Here is a 14,030-nt window from a genome sequence, read left to right as displayed (position 1 = left end):
ATAGCTTGCATCCCCTTCCTCTGTGTGCCCACACCTCCCTGCCAAGGAGCAGTGATCAAATTGTGGACACCAGAGTTCATGTCAGAGGCGGTCCCCACTCTCCCCCTCTCACCCCATGTGAAGAATGAGCTGTTCATTGGCTACATCTGAACAGGGGGTCTAGGTTCTCTCCATGCATTGTCCTTGGTTGGTGCATCAGTTTGTGCAGGTCCCCTCAGTCCAGATCCGCAGGCCTTGATGGTCTCCTTGTGGGGCTCCTGAATCCTCCAGGTCCTTCCACCCCCTCTCTTCTTCCTTACTACTCCCAGCACTCTGCCCAGAGTCCAGCTGCCAGTCCCAGTATCTGTCCCAATCCCCTGCTGAGTGGAGTCCCTCAGAGGACATCTATGTTGGCCTAATATCCACTTATAAGTGAGTATATACCATGTGTGTCTTTCTGGATCTGGATTGCCTCACTCAGGATGAAATTTTCTAGTTCCATCCATTTGCCGGCAAATTTCAAGATTTCCTTGTTTTTCATAGCTGAGTAGTATTCCATTGTGTAAATATACCATAGCTTCTTCATCCATTTTTTTGGTAGAGGGACATCTAGGTTGTTTCCAGATTCTAGGTTGTTTCCAGAGTCTGGCTATTATGAATAAAGCTGCTATGAACATAGTTGAGCAAATGTCCTTGCTATGTAGAGTATCTGTCGGGTATATGCCCAGGAGTGGTATAGCCAGAACCCGCTTTTTAATGCACCACGCTGTTCCCCTTTCTTGGGAAAGATTGGTTTGGTTCCATGAGGATATTCCTCAAAGAAACACTTTTAAATCAGATTTTCTTTTGTATTCCAAACTACAAGTGACTTTGTAAAAGTGAATGCTGTCTCATGTGATGACAATTATTTCTAAAGAGAAGTACATATTTCTATTATAAAATTGTTTCACTTCAGGCTTAGTTGTTCAAAATAGTAAAATTCTTCCACAGGTTGTCTAGAGCAAAAGAAGTAGAAGGGGAAAAAAGAAGGAAAGTTCACAGAGGAGTGAACACCTCCTGGTGTACTACCCAGGAGCAAATGAGTAGGAGAAAGATAACTAGAATGAATAATTGGAACATCATTCTTTGATATATAATTGATTAAAAAATTTATTCATATTCCCTAGGCTTGCTACTTGTGCAAATATACAGATTTATCACTTACTATTCCAAAAGAGAAGACCATAATTTGAGGGGGGGAAAGTAGCTGTGTTTAGATGTAAATTAAGAGGAGGAAAAGATGTCTTTGTGACATCCACCCACACGCCCACAGTCGTCCCTCTGAGATCACTGTGCAAAAACAAGTTGGCGTGTAGTGGGTGGACACATGGCCTCAGGGTCAGTGCTTAAGAACTCTGTGAAGAGCGAAATCACTAACAGCTGTCACTGAATTAAACTGTTTCTATTTTGATCTGTAATATAAAGGTCTGACCTCATGTTATTTTGAAAAGTGTATGAACAAAACAGCTTTAAAATGCAAAAAAATCTCCAAGGTAAGATGATTGAAGAGTCACAGTGTTTTTCATCTGGAATAGTTTTGCTACTCCAAGAAAAGGGATGGATCATTCATTTCTAATGACTACAAAAGAGCTTGGACTATGTAAAGCTCTACAGATCCATCCCCCCCAGATCTTACAGAACCATAGTGTAGTATCCAACTGCTCTGGGAAAATGCTATGGTGATGTTCTCACTCAGCCCTGAGTGTCCGAGAGTGCAATAGCCTTTGATGGCCTCTCCAGGTTTCACAGCCTCTCTCTTCATATGTTTTCATACCCAACTCATCCTCATCAAATCCTACCTGTCTGGTTGTACACATTCTTGAGAACTCTCTCTCTCTCTCTCTCTCTCTCTCTCTCTCTCTCTCTCTCTGTCAATATTCATTAGGATGTAAGAACTGCAAGTAAGAGACAACTGTAGAGACAGCACTGCTTCTATCCCAGGTTACGTAGAGTCTTAGCTGATGGTAATGATACATACATAAGTATTTCAATGATTTACTTTTTCTATTAAATTTTTAACTGTTATTATATTGTAAGCAGGTAGCGTATTTCCCAAAAGAAACTCACTGGGATTCTTTGACAACTACCTCAGACACTTCTCACCAGTTCTACCTATGCTGTCAATACTCAAGATGCAATTTTGTGCTCTGGAAAAATAAATAATCCATTCAACAGGTGCCCCGGTAGAGTTGACGCCAGAAAAAAAGAGCGGGATTTGGAGGAAATTTTTATCCTTCTTGACAATGAAATTATCCAGCCAAGCTAGGCTATGTCTTCTGAAGATAAAAAGTAGGAAGATGAGCATTTCAGAGGAAGATGAGAGCCAGATCTGCAAATTTCGAAATTCCGAGAATGGGCAGAGCCAGTGGAGAGAAAAGCAGAAGCCGCGTCCAGCCTTTGGGAGCAGTGCATACCACCCCAAAGACAAGAAGAGGTCATGGGACTTCCTAAATATTTTAGAGATGTCTGTAAGGACTATCATCCACCCCAGCGTTCACAACACTCCTGTTACTTACCTCTAGGATGCTCCTGGGATGGTGAACTGGATAGTAAAATGACAGTCAAGAAAAAAAACATTTCTTAACTCTTCTCCACTGCAGAATAGAATAATCATTCTCTGGAACACGTGTCAGCACCTCGTGTGAAGCTTCAGTGCATGTGTGGAATTATTAAATAATGATGAGGAGGAGGAGGATGATATAATATTAATGATGATGATGATGCCAGCACAGAACCTGGCAATCTGTCCTTATATTTGGGCAATAGACAATTCTGATGCATCAATAAAGTTAAAGGATATAGATCAATAGTACCGGAAGATCCAGACATGGCTGTGGGAGAATTGAAAGACTCCCAGCCCTCTGCATGGACAAGAACACAGCCACAAAGACCCAGAATCTCAAGAGTGCTGTGGGCATGACATCATACCTAGGGTGCACACTGGTAGGGGCAAGTAGACATTGCATGTACCAGTACGCCAAGCACAATCGTAGTGGGGCAGCTTTTCCTACTCCACAGGGCAACTACTTCTGCATTTCTCATTGATCACACGTGGGAAATTCAGGCCTGGCTCACAGCCCAAGCCAGAATTCCTGAGTCCAGCGGCGAGTGGCCTAGTGACTTTGGAAGCTTATTTGCACAACTCCCAGTGCAGCCACAACTACTGCAGCAGCTTTCTGCCTGTTTTCTTTTGTCTTAATATATAAATATTTTTTCTCGTGTGTGTGTGTGTGTGTGTGTGTGTGTGTGTGTGTGTGTGTGTATGTGTGTGTGTTCATTCACGTTCATTTCTGTGTGTGCATATATGTGCTTGTGCATTCGGAGGCCAGAGGACAACCTTAGATGTCATTATTCAAGAGCCATTCACCTTGTTTTCTGAGACCGGCCCCTCCCTTGGCCTGAATTTTACCCAGTTAGACTAGGCTGGCTGGGCAGCGAGGCCCAGCTATCTGCTTTGTCTTCGCCTCCACAGTACAGGTATTTAAATGAGTGCCTCCAAGGTGCTGGGGGTAAAACTCAAGTCCACCTGCACGTTATCAACTGAGCCACCTCCCAGCCCTAGCAATTCTTTCTTAAAGAAGAGGCATTAAAATGTAAACTTTAAGAAAGAAGGCGTTTTACCTGATAATTACAAAACAAAAAATGGTTCAGCTGCCTGAAGCTGAAAATGACTTCTGCCAAGGTTTCTTAATGACGACGTGCTAGCCAAACCTAAGCTTCGTCTTGGGTATGTCGTGAGCACCCTCTGCTGGAAGTATCGGGTAGAACATGAGGCTGTTTACAGGCTGGCCTGCTGGAGGGCCAGCAGTTGGCATCAGCCCTGTCCTACACCAGTGCTCCTCCACAATTGAAAGTAACTCTGGGACTGGCTACAGAGCTAGTACGTGAAAGCCTCGAAAACAAAGGACCATCTGTTTAGTTGTTCTCAATTAGGCAATTTTGTGAGAAAATTGAGAAAACGATCAGTTTGACACTGCAATTACCCAAAATAACTAAATTCTGTCTTCTCCTCTTCCTACGTCAAATCATTTTAATTTACGAGAGAAAGGAAAAGAGACATTAACAACTTTTAATTACCAGGACCCTGATTTGTTTGTTCCCTCGGAAGCTGTGAGACATTGAAAGTCGAGATGCAGCGCAGGTCACAATCACAGCCTCTCCGGGTGGGTGGCGGGTGGCAGCCGAACTTGAAAGGTTCTCAAATTCACTTTAATCACCTCCACTCTTGAGATTCCAAGGAAAGCCGCTCTGATTTTCCTGCTCTCCTCCTCTTGGGGGCTCTTGGGAATTTAGATGGAGATATCTGAACTTTTCTAGTGGGTCTTTCTTTCTTTCTTTCTTTCTTTCTTTCTTTCTTTCTTTCTTTCTTTCTTTCTTTTTTAACCCCCCTGCAAACAGAGCACGGCTATGACTGTTCTCTTTTGTCTTTGCACATTTTAGACATTCTTTTACCGGAAAGATGTGACCTTGGCAGCAAAATGTCACCAGTTCCCTTGAGCCGTTGAATCCTTGGGAGTGTAAAGAATTGATTTGGTTTGGTTTGGTTTGGTTTTTGTTTGTTTGTTTGTTTTGGGATTTTTTTTTTGTTTGGTTTTGTTTTGGTTTGGTTTGGTTTTGGTTTTGGTTTTTTGAAACAAGGTCTCTCTGTGTAGTCTTGGCTAACTTGGACTCACTTTGTGGACCAGCTGGCCTCGAACTCATAGCAATCTGCCTGCCTCTGCCTCCCGAGTGCTGGGATTAAAGGTGTACACCACCCCGGGGCATCTAGAGAATTGAATTACACAAGTTTAGGCTACAGGAAGTAGGCTGCACCATGGTTCCTCTGGTTCAAAGCGTTCCTCTGTGAGGTTCAAAGCATTTGTGGAAAACGTTGGTGCAGTGGCCTCAGGAAACAACTAGCACAGGTCAGGCGGTGACATATTAGCCACGTTATCCTACATTACCTTCTCCACAGGCTTATGTTGTGTTCTACTGTCATTCCAGTTTCCTGCGTAAATATATGGAGGCTCAAAACAGTGAGCCGTCTCTCCCCAGCCGAAGGCAGGGGTCTGCCTCTCTCCGGCCGTGTCTCCCCAGCCGAAGGCAGGCAGGAGTCTGCCTCTCTCCACTGTCTGCTGCATATATGTGCGCTCTTCCTTCCTCAAACCCAAGCATCTTCAAAGTCACTGCAGGAGCAACGTGGAGAACATTTGTTTGTTTCTGTTTCTCCTGTGGGTGCTAAGGATCAAGCTCCAGCATCTCACAGCTCTAGACCAGCACCCTGTCACCAAGATATATAGCCCTAGCAAGCCACACCTTAATTTAAAAAAAAATATGCAAGTCTTCATTTTGAAAAGTGTATGACTCTAGTGCTGCCTGTAGATTTGCTACCCCGGCGGGCTATCTGCTAATACCATTGTTTACCCAGAGGTTTCATTAAAAATGAGACAAATGAGAGACAAGCACGGTAATGTAGATCTGTGTTCCCAACACTCATGAAGTGGAGGATCAATAGTTCAAGACTGGCCTGGTCTCCATAGCCAATTCGGGGAGAGAGATATATTTTTTTAAAACTGTCTGAAAAAAGAGAGAAGGGGGGAGAGGAAGAGGTGTGATGTTAACGGCTTTAACTCAGGGGCAGAGCATGTGTCTGGTGCTCTTGAAGCCCTGCATGCAACTCCAAGTACCAAAAAAACACACTGTGAGTCAGGTGTGGTGGTGCACGCCTTTAATCCCAGCACTCGGGAGGCAGAGCCAGGAGGATCGCTGTGAGTTCGAGGCCAGCCTGGTCTACAAAGCAAGTCTAGGTCAGCCAAGGCTACACAGAGAAACCCTGTCTCAAAACAAAACAAAATAACACGTTGTTTGTTTGTTTTTAAATACAGCTCAGTAGTACTTGCCTAGCATATATAGGGCGCTGAGTTTAACTTCCCAGTGCTCCATACTTACATGTGTGTGTGTGTGCACATATACACACATACATACACTCACACATACATACACTCACACACACAAACACACACATACACACACATACACACACATACACATACACAAGTGGAAAAGTTGATTTCATACCAGTTAAGATGACATCCAAGATTAAACTTTATAGTCATTGAAGGTAGAAAAATCAATCAAGCTGATTGCTCTTTAATTTAGGAAATGAGATCAAAGCACGAGGCTGGAGTTTAAATCTCCCATATGGACAGCTTCCAGGTACAGTTGTACTTAGAAGTAAAATTGAGTCCCAAAGCACCATAGAGGACTCTCCCACTCCCCTCCTCCTTAAACTGCTGTGCTACATGGCAGTTTGACTTACAGCCTTGATTAAAAGTCAGGGCTTTCCAAGGAATGTCTTCAATTTCCCCTTGTGTTACTCTGTCCCTGCAGTAATTTGCACTGTCTTTACTTAAAGTCTTTTCCTAATTGAACAGGTGCGTGAAACAAAAGTTCTCAGTAACTGTATTTAGACCAAGTGTCACGGAACAGCCACCACCATAAACAGTTACCGAGTTATGTTTTCCTCACTGTGGCTTGTGCGAAAAGTATCAGATGTTACGAGGACCACTATGGTATCACAGTTGTCAGGCCACGTCAGCCTCTGGTTGTGTTGCTTCCAAACATGTTTGGTAGGCATCTTCCAGTGGAAGCCATCCTCACATGTGTGCATAGTTGTTCCAGGTTCTGGATTAAGACCCTTTTTACTACTTACACTGCTTTTCTCTTCCGGAAACCTGGAGACCATCTTCTACAAAGTCATGGTGCAATTCTCCTCTCCAGATGGTGTTTTCCAAAGACACGTCACATTGGCTGAGCTCAATTCAGCTACGTCGATGGCAGAAGCAGGAAGAATTTCAATAAAACTCTCATCTCAGGTCCTCAAAGGCACAGTGACCCGAAACACCCAGGAACAATGACTGTGATGCGATTCAGTTTCTTTGAATATTTTACTGTGCTCAGTATTACATTTTCAAAACTGAAAGATGCTCAAATGCTACCTTATCTTATCAGGTTTCTGACTCTGCAGCACGGCCACACTGAGGTAAAATTAGTACCAGAAGTTGTGTTTCTTAACTCCTAATCCCAGATCTGGAAGCTTCATGAAGCAAGGTCTGGGCCTGAAATATTCCTACAGGCTGAACGCACATTCTGGAAGTGATGATGTGCAGTGAAGCAAGAATAACTAGCCCCAGTCAAAATGTGTGTGTGTGTCTGTGTGTGTGTGTGTGTGTCTGTATGTGTGTGTCTGTGTGTGTGTGTGTGTCTGTGTGTGTGTGTGTCTGTGTGTGTGTGTCTGTCTGTGTGTGTGTGTGTGTGTCCAGCACTGAGATTACAATTCCACACCACCACATGCAGCTTTTTACATGAGTTCTGTAACTCAAACTCAGGTCCACATGCTTGTGGGTCCCTCATTTTACCAAATGAACCATCTCCCTATTCCTCATCTCAATATACTAAGGGGTTCTAATAAGATACCAAGGACAGTTCAAACTCCCAAAACACAAACACTGTCTGTCTTCTCCTGAAGTAACTCAAGAACACTGGTTTTAAGTAGTAATATTCACACCCCCAAAGGCTGCTTATTCAAACAGGCCCACCCTGGGCTTAGGGGAAAAGATAGACTTTCTTGAAGAAAAGTCATGCAAAGCCCTTCGTACTGACTATGAATAGGACAGGCACACTGTACAGCAGTTTAATAGAATGCAAGAAAGTGGACAAGAGGCTACATGAGGTAGGTTAGAAGGGTACAGAGGGGGCTGAGAAGATGAGAAAAAAGGCAGTGATCAACAAAAATAATTTTTCAAATTCTATAATGAAATCTCATACTCTGTAATCTAATTAAAAATACAAAAATTACTAATTTTTAAATTCTCCTGAATATCACAAATTATTTATATATAAGCAAATTAATCAAGTGATTTAACTGATGCCAAAACAAATATTTGTTAAAGAAAAGCTAGCATAGTGAACTACTTATTTATTTCTGCTATTGTCTTACATATATGAAAGCATTTATGTCTTGGTTCATAAAAAGAAAGTTAAAGACCATTAATATCATTTAAGTATTCTCCAAAGAGCTGATACCACTGAGGTTCAAGATCCATCCAGCCCCTTTCTTAATGGTGGCTTGGGATGGATGATGCAGCAGTTCCATTTTCTTGTTCACAGACTGGAACTCATAATTTACTGAGGTGTGCTATTAGACCCTGAGATGCATAAACATGAAAGTTCACTGTTTGCCATGTAGAATCAACAAAGGACTGAAGTGGGAAGAAGATGGAAGGAGAGGCGAGCAGAGACTCAGATGGGAGGAGGCAGAAAGGAAGCACAACACATGCCTTGATGGTACGAAGTGACCAAGCACCATGTTTTGAGAATACAAGCATCAGTTCACTAAATATAAAAAAAAAAATTACCAACACCTGTCAAAGAACAAAGAACATATTCAACTCACTAATAAGTGAGAGAAATAATGAAATATTGACTCATTCAACCTAAAATGTGAACAAAGATATGTCTAGACATTCAGAATGCTAAATCAATTTGCTAAGAGGTAGAAAACTCCTAAAAGTCCTATTGACAGATATAAGAATAATGTCCCTGGCTGTGCCTTCTATAGAAAGAAAATCAATTGTGTCTCCACCAGAGAAAATTCATTTGCATCCCTACAAACAAAAACCATTTGCATTGCTATCAGTTTTCCATCCTTTGCTGATCTAAGGAGAGATCCAATGGAAAGATCATCCCACAGAATGGATTAACTCAGAGAACCATACCAGGCTCTCCACTGAAAACATCCCTGGGTCAGTTCCCTACTGCACACTCGTGACAGGATGACAATTCCTGCTATGAGCAGTTCAGAGTTCACACAAGGAAATCTTAGCAGTCGAGCTTTGGAATCCTGTTTCCTTGGTTTGCTTTCTGTTGCTGTGATAAAACACTGACCAAAAGCAACTTGGGAAAAATGGGTCTATTTCAACTCAGAGTTTATCACCGAGGTGGGCCACAGGAGCATCTTTCTGTTCTCTTAAACAGGACCAGGGATTAAATAATCTCCTACCTAATTTGATTTCAAAAACATCTTTATACTGGTTCTTGAGAGCAGTTTGTACCTGGATGGGTCAATGTAGGATATGACGTGTGGCTATGGAGGAGGCAAAAGGAACACAGGGGAGAGGGACAGACAAACAGAGGGAGAGACAGAGACAGGGAGACATAGACAGAGAGGGGGCAGGAGAGCTAAACAGCAGATCAAGCCAGTGTGTCCTCTCCCACGAAAAACACAGAACTAAATGTAATTCACAAGCCAGATGCATTTTTCAAGCCTCTTGAAACAATTATATATGAAAGACTAACCAGGAAAGTACTCCCAATTGCCCGGTAATGGGACTGTTTCTGGGGGATGGGGGGGGGGGCGGGTGGACGACTGTCAAATGCATTTGAATGACATTGAACAATGGATTAATTACAAATTACACATGTAGATGTGCAAAGTCCATTTGGAAATCCTGCCAGTTCTCGGGAAGGCAGTTGACAGCAGCTTAGGGGTCTGAATTGGTATTTACCAGCAGACATCTCCAGCTGTGCCCAGCTTTCCTGGATGCTGCTCCCTTCTCTGTCCTGAGAGCTCTCTGACTGAAAAGCGGCCTCATGCATTTTGCATCCCTGGAAGATAAAACTCTTTTGTACAGCATCCAATTTGAAGAGAACCCATGGAACGCAAGTGAGAATGTTGGTGTGTGTCTCATGTATTTTGTATACAAGCAAATCTGTTCTGTCCATATGAATAACTATAGACATAGCCGTGCATGTATTATCACAAATGTTAAATCACGGTAGAAACGTACAGTTTTTAAAAGCTTCAAACAATGCTAGATATAGGATCAATTTCTTAAGGTTGGGATGCTGTCAATGTTAAAAAGAATCATGCATAGACAGGGTAAAATGCCTTCCTGTCAGGCATAAATGGAGGTAGCGCAAATTAGCCCATGGAAATCACTCCTGCGCTGTGTGAAACCTCATTTTGAGCATGGGCCCCATTTACTGTGGGCTGTCTGATTATACCCAGCCTGCAGCAAGGAGAGAACGGGGGCTTTCAGGCCAGAGAGGAGAAATGAACCCCTATTCCTCGGCAAAACAGTGAAAATACACATTATCCTACCTTATAAGATCTAGAAAGAAGAGGGCTCAACTTTAGAATAAAGCAAACAGTGGTAAGAACAGTTTAGTGTGCTTTAAACATAAAACACGGGAGCTCTCAGAAAGAAAAAGTGGAGACAAGCTATCACCTGTGGGAACCTTATTTATTTCTGGCTTTTATTACTTCCTTACCTCTCTCAAGTTATTTTTCTCCTTGTACGCACTAACTTGATATTAATTAATGCTCACAGTAATTGAAACAGAAAGGAAAAGAACCTCCAGGACTAAGTATTGGTTCAGCATTTGCAAAACATGTTATTACATTAGAGGCCAATGTGTGATTTCTAACGAATATTATGAATGCACAGAACGCTATTATAAATGAATTTGGAAGGAAAGAAGAAAAAGTGGGGAAAAGAAGGATGGGGAAGAGGGAAGGGAGGGAAGGAAAGGTTAGTTTGTAAGTGCAAAGCAAAAGTGACAGTGTCAAAGCACGGACAGTAGATATCATCATGAAGTCACGTTGTTTTGCTCATTCCAGTTGATTGTGTGGCTGCATGGAAACCGCGGCCACTCTAGTGAGCCTGACACAGCTGGGAGAGGAAACTACTCAAGTATTGCCTTCATCATGCTAGCCCATTGGCGTGTCTGTGGGGTGTTGGCATAGATGAACACTGCCGACTGTGGGTGGTACCATTCCCATACAGGTGGACCTGTGCTGGGGTAAATAAATGTGAGCCTGGCAGCAAACTGTGACCGGCGTTCCTCCTTCCTCCATAGACTCTGTTCCCACCTTGGTTTCCCTTGATGACGGACTCTCACACGTAAGTTAAGAGGAACCTTTCCATACCCAAGTGGCTTTTGGCCATGGTATGCATCACAGCAATGGGAAACAAGCTAGAACAACTGGCATGCCAAAATGTTTTCCGTTAAACACAGCATCAGAAAGTGCAGGGAAATGCAATTCTTCTACTTCCTCTTCCTAGAGTTCATCCTGCAACCAAGGAAACAGCTTCCCTCCAATACAATTTTAAGTGTTCATTCTATGTGCAGTAGTGTCTGCCCACCACAACTCACCCTAATACTGGAACCTGGCTAAGAGCACCGCCATCTTCTACAGGGTCCATTTCATCTGCATCTCATTCCGACTGGATTTCCTTCTCCACCTTGCCTTATATCTCCAACACCACGCTGACTGCTGCTTTGACTAGAGAAACCGAAAATTCACCTTCAAGAACTCAGTGCCGGCTTCGGCAGCACATATACTAAAACTGGAACGATGCAGAGGAGATTAGCATGGCCCCTGAACAAGACTTCAGCATTGTCTTTTTTTTTTTTTAAGATTTATTTATTGCATATGAGTGCTTTACCTGCAGAAGAGGGCATCAGATCTCATTATAGATGGCTGTGAGCCACCATGTGGTTGCTGGGAATTGAACTCAGGACCTCTGGAAGAATAGGCAATGCTTTTAACCACTGAGCCATCTCTCCGGCCCTCAGCATTGTCTTGTAAGCCTACTGCCCTCCAGTTTAGCGTCAGTCATAAAGTAGCTCTCCATCACATTCGTTTGATGGAGGCAGCTTCCAAGATGGCCTCCATAGTCTTCTTGCTTGGAGAGATTGTCTTTGTGTGTACTTTTTTATCCTTCTAGATCCTACAGAGAAGCTGTGGTCCATAATTCCCAATGCTAAGTAGGAAAGGGGGCTGATGTCACTTCTCTGCGTTTTCTCTCATTTCTCCTTACGTTGTGTTGGAGCATCTCTGTAGAAATCCCCACATGTCAAGGCCCTGAAGTTTGCTCATAGCCCAGAGACAAACTCAGAAATGAATTACGCATTTAGTTACACCGTGCTTAATTATTCGGCATGTGTAAGTATGTGAGGGTGCATAGTGCACAGGTGGAAGTCGGGGACAATTGGGGGTGGGTGGAGTCAGTTCTCTCCTTTCACCAGTGGGTTCTGGGGATCCAGCTCAGTCTCTCCAGCTTGGCTCGGTGGCAGGCTGCCTTTTTTGTTCTCTTGAAACAGAGTCTCTTGTATCCTCAACTGGGCTCAAACACACAGTATTGCTGAGAATGACCTTCTGGATCCTCCTGCCTCCTCTGCCTGAGTAGTGGGATAATGAGTGGGCACCGTCAAGCCCAGTGTGTGCATTCCTGGAAAACAGAAGCCAAAAGCTCACATGTGCTAAGCAAACACGTAGGAGCTCCGTCCTCAGTCCTGTGTGTCCTTTTTGAACCGTCCCATGAGAATAAGCTCTTGCCAGCAGCCTGTCCCCAACTGGACGAAAACATTGAAATGTTTAGCTCACTTGTAGAATATCCCTTGCCCTTAGAAGCTGTAATGAAAAAGTAACTTTTTACAAAGGAAAGTAGGTAACAGAGCAAGACACACTGTGTGAAGCCCTAGAAAAAAAATTTTTTTGAAGTGACACATACTCCTGATCTCCTCGCTGCCACTTGTGGTGGGCATCAGACTATTGTTGTACCTTCCAAGTGTCCTCCTGGACCTCACTACCTCCTGTCAAATCAAACTTCAGTGCTTGGGCTAGATTGTAGTCTTTGACCCAGACTTTCAGCTTTGTACATTTTCTCCAAAAACCTCACTGGCTCTTCAACAAGTTAAGTCTAAATTTATTTTGTCTACTTTTTTCCCAATGACCTTTGTAGTGCCTCTATTTTAAAAAGGTATGAGTTTTTTTAATTAATAACAATTATCAATAATAATGGCATTTTTAAGTAATAACAGAGATTAGCATTTGGCATTTACAAAACTGATCTCATATAGGTTAATTCTATTTGCTCTTTAATTCAACCCAGGGTGAAAGATGTTATTTAAAATGTCAAATCTCATCAGAGCCTGAAGTGCTAGAGAGAACTACTTCAGCTGTCAGTGACACAAATAGAACTCTTTCTCACTTCGAAGAGAGTATAGGGGTATATCTGAGTGGCTTTACGTCACTTCCTTCATGTCTTTATCCCCTTATGCCCTCTGTATACCTGTCTAGTTGCCAAAGCTGTACGATTCACAGATGCAAACCACAGTTAGGACAGCTCCATCTTACTTTTAAAGCCAAGGAAGTGGGGTTCACTTTTTCCACATCCCTGCAGTACACTCAGAATTTTTAGTTGCTTAGAAAAGACCACCGCCTTGTTTCCCAGAGAGTTCAGGTTGAGTGCACGAGCATTAGGAGATAAAATATGACCAATGATGAAGGTCGGAAGGAGAAGGGCGATGCCATGTTCACAGGAGTAACATGTGGAGCTGAGTGAGCACGGCTCTCCTCAGCTGCTGATGTCAGGAAGGAGGCCAAGGCATGCCCCTTCAAATACTAGACTGGCATTATTTGTTTCCCATGTTAGCTAAACTATTTTCTCTCTGCATTTAGGATCTCAATATGGTTTGTTTCTCCCGCAAGGAACTTCCATATTGCGTCTCTCCACTGTGACTGATCATCTTTCCAGCTTGCCCATGGTCCTTCATTCTTCTGCCAGCTCTGTGACCAGTTTTGCTTTCTTTCTAAGCACTGTAGTGATTGTAGGTTCTTTTTAGTGTGTGTGTGTGTGTGTGTGTGTGTGTGTGTGTGTGTGTGTGTGTTGTACAGTTCACAAATAGAACTCAGAGGAAGAGCTGCCAACATCAATTCTCTTTCCACTACGCAGGATTGAACTCAGACAGTCAGGCTCAGTGGCAAGCACCCTTACCCACTGTGCCATCTCGTCAACAGGTAAGATATTTGTTTTGTTGTAATTCTCATATAACTGGACATTGGAACTAAAAAGACAAAAAAGCAGAACTAGAGTGATATATATATGAATGTATATGTATATATATGTACATATACATATATAAATTATTTTTAAGTAAAATAGAATTATATCATATCCCCTTTC

At 42.9% G+C, this 14,030-nt stretch overlaps 1 pseudogene; it reads left to right on the top strand.

Annotated features, from left to right (window-relative positions):
- The first annotated feature begins 11,378 nt into the window (after nt 1–11,378).
- Nucleotides 11,379–11,473, top strand: LOC127194080 (uncharacterized; annotated as a pseudogene).
- The last annotated feature ends 2,557 nt before the right edge of the window (nt 11,474–14,030 follow it).

The sequence above is a fragment of the Acomys russatus genome, chromosome 9, assembly GCF_903995435.1.
Source record: "Acomys russatus chromosome 9, mAcoRus1.1, whole genome shotgun sequence".
NCBI classification, from domain to species: domain Eukaryota; kingdom Metazoa; phylum Chordata; class Mammalia; order Rodentia; family Muridae; genus Acomys; species Acomys russatus.
Note: the sequence above shows the minus strand (reverse complement) of the source record. Positions and strands in the feature narration are given on the sequence as shown.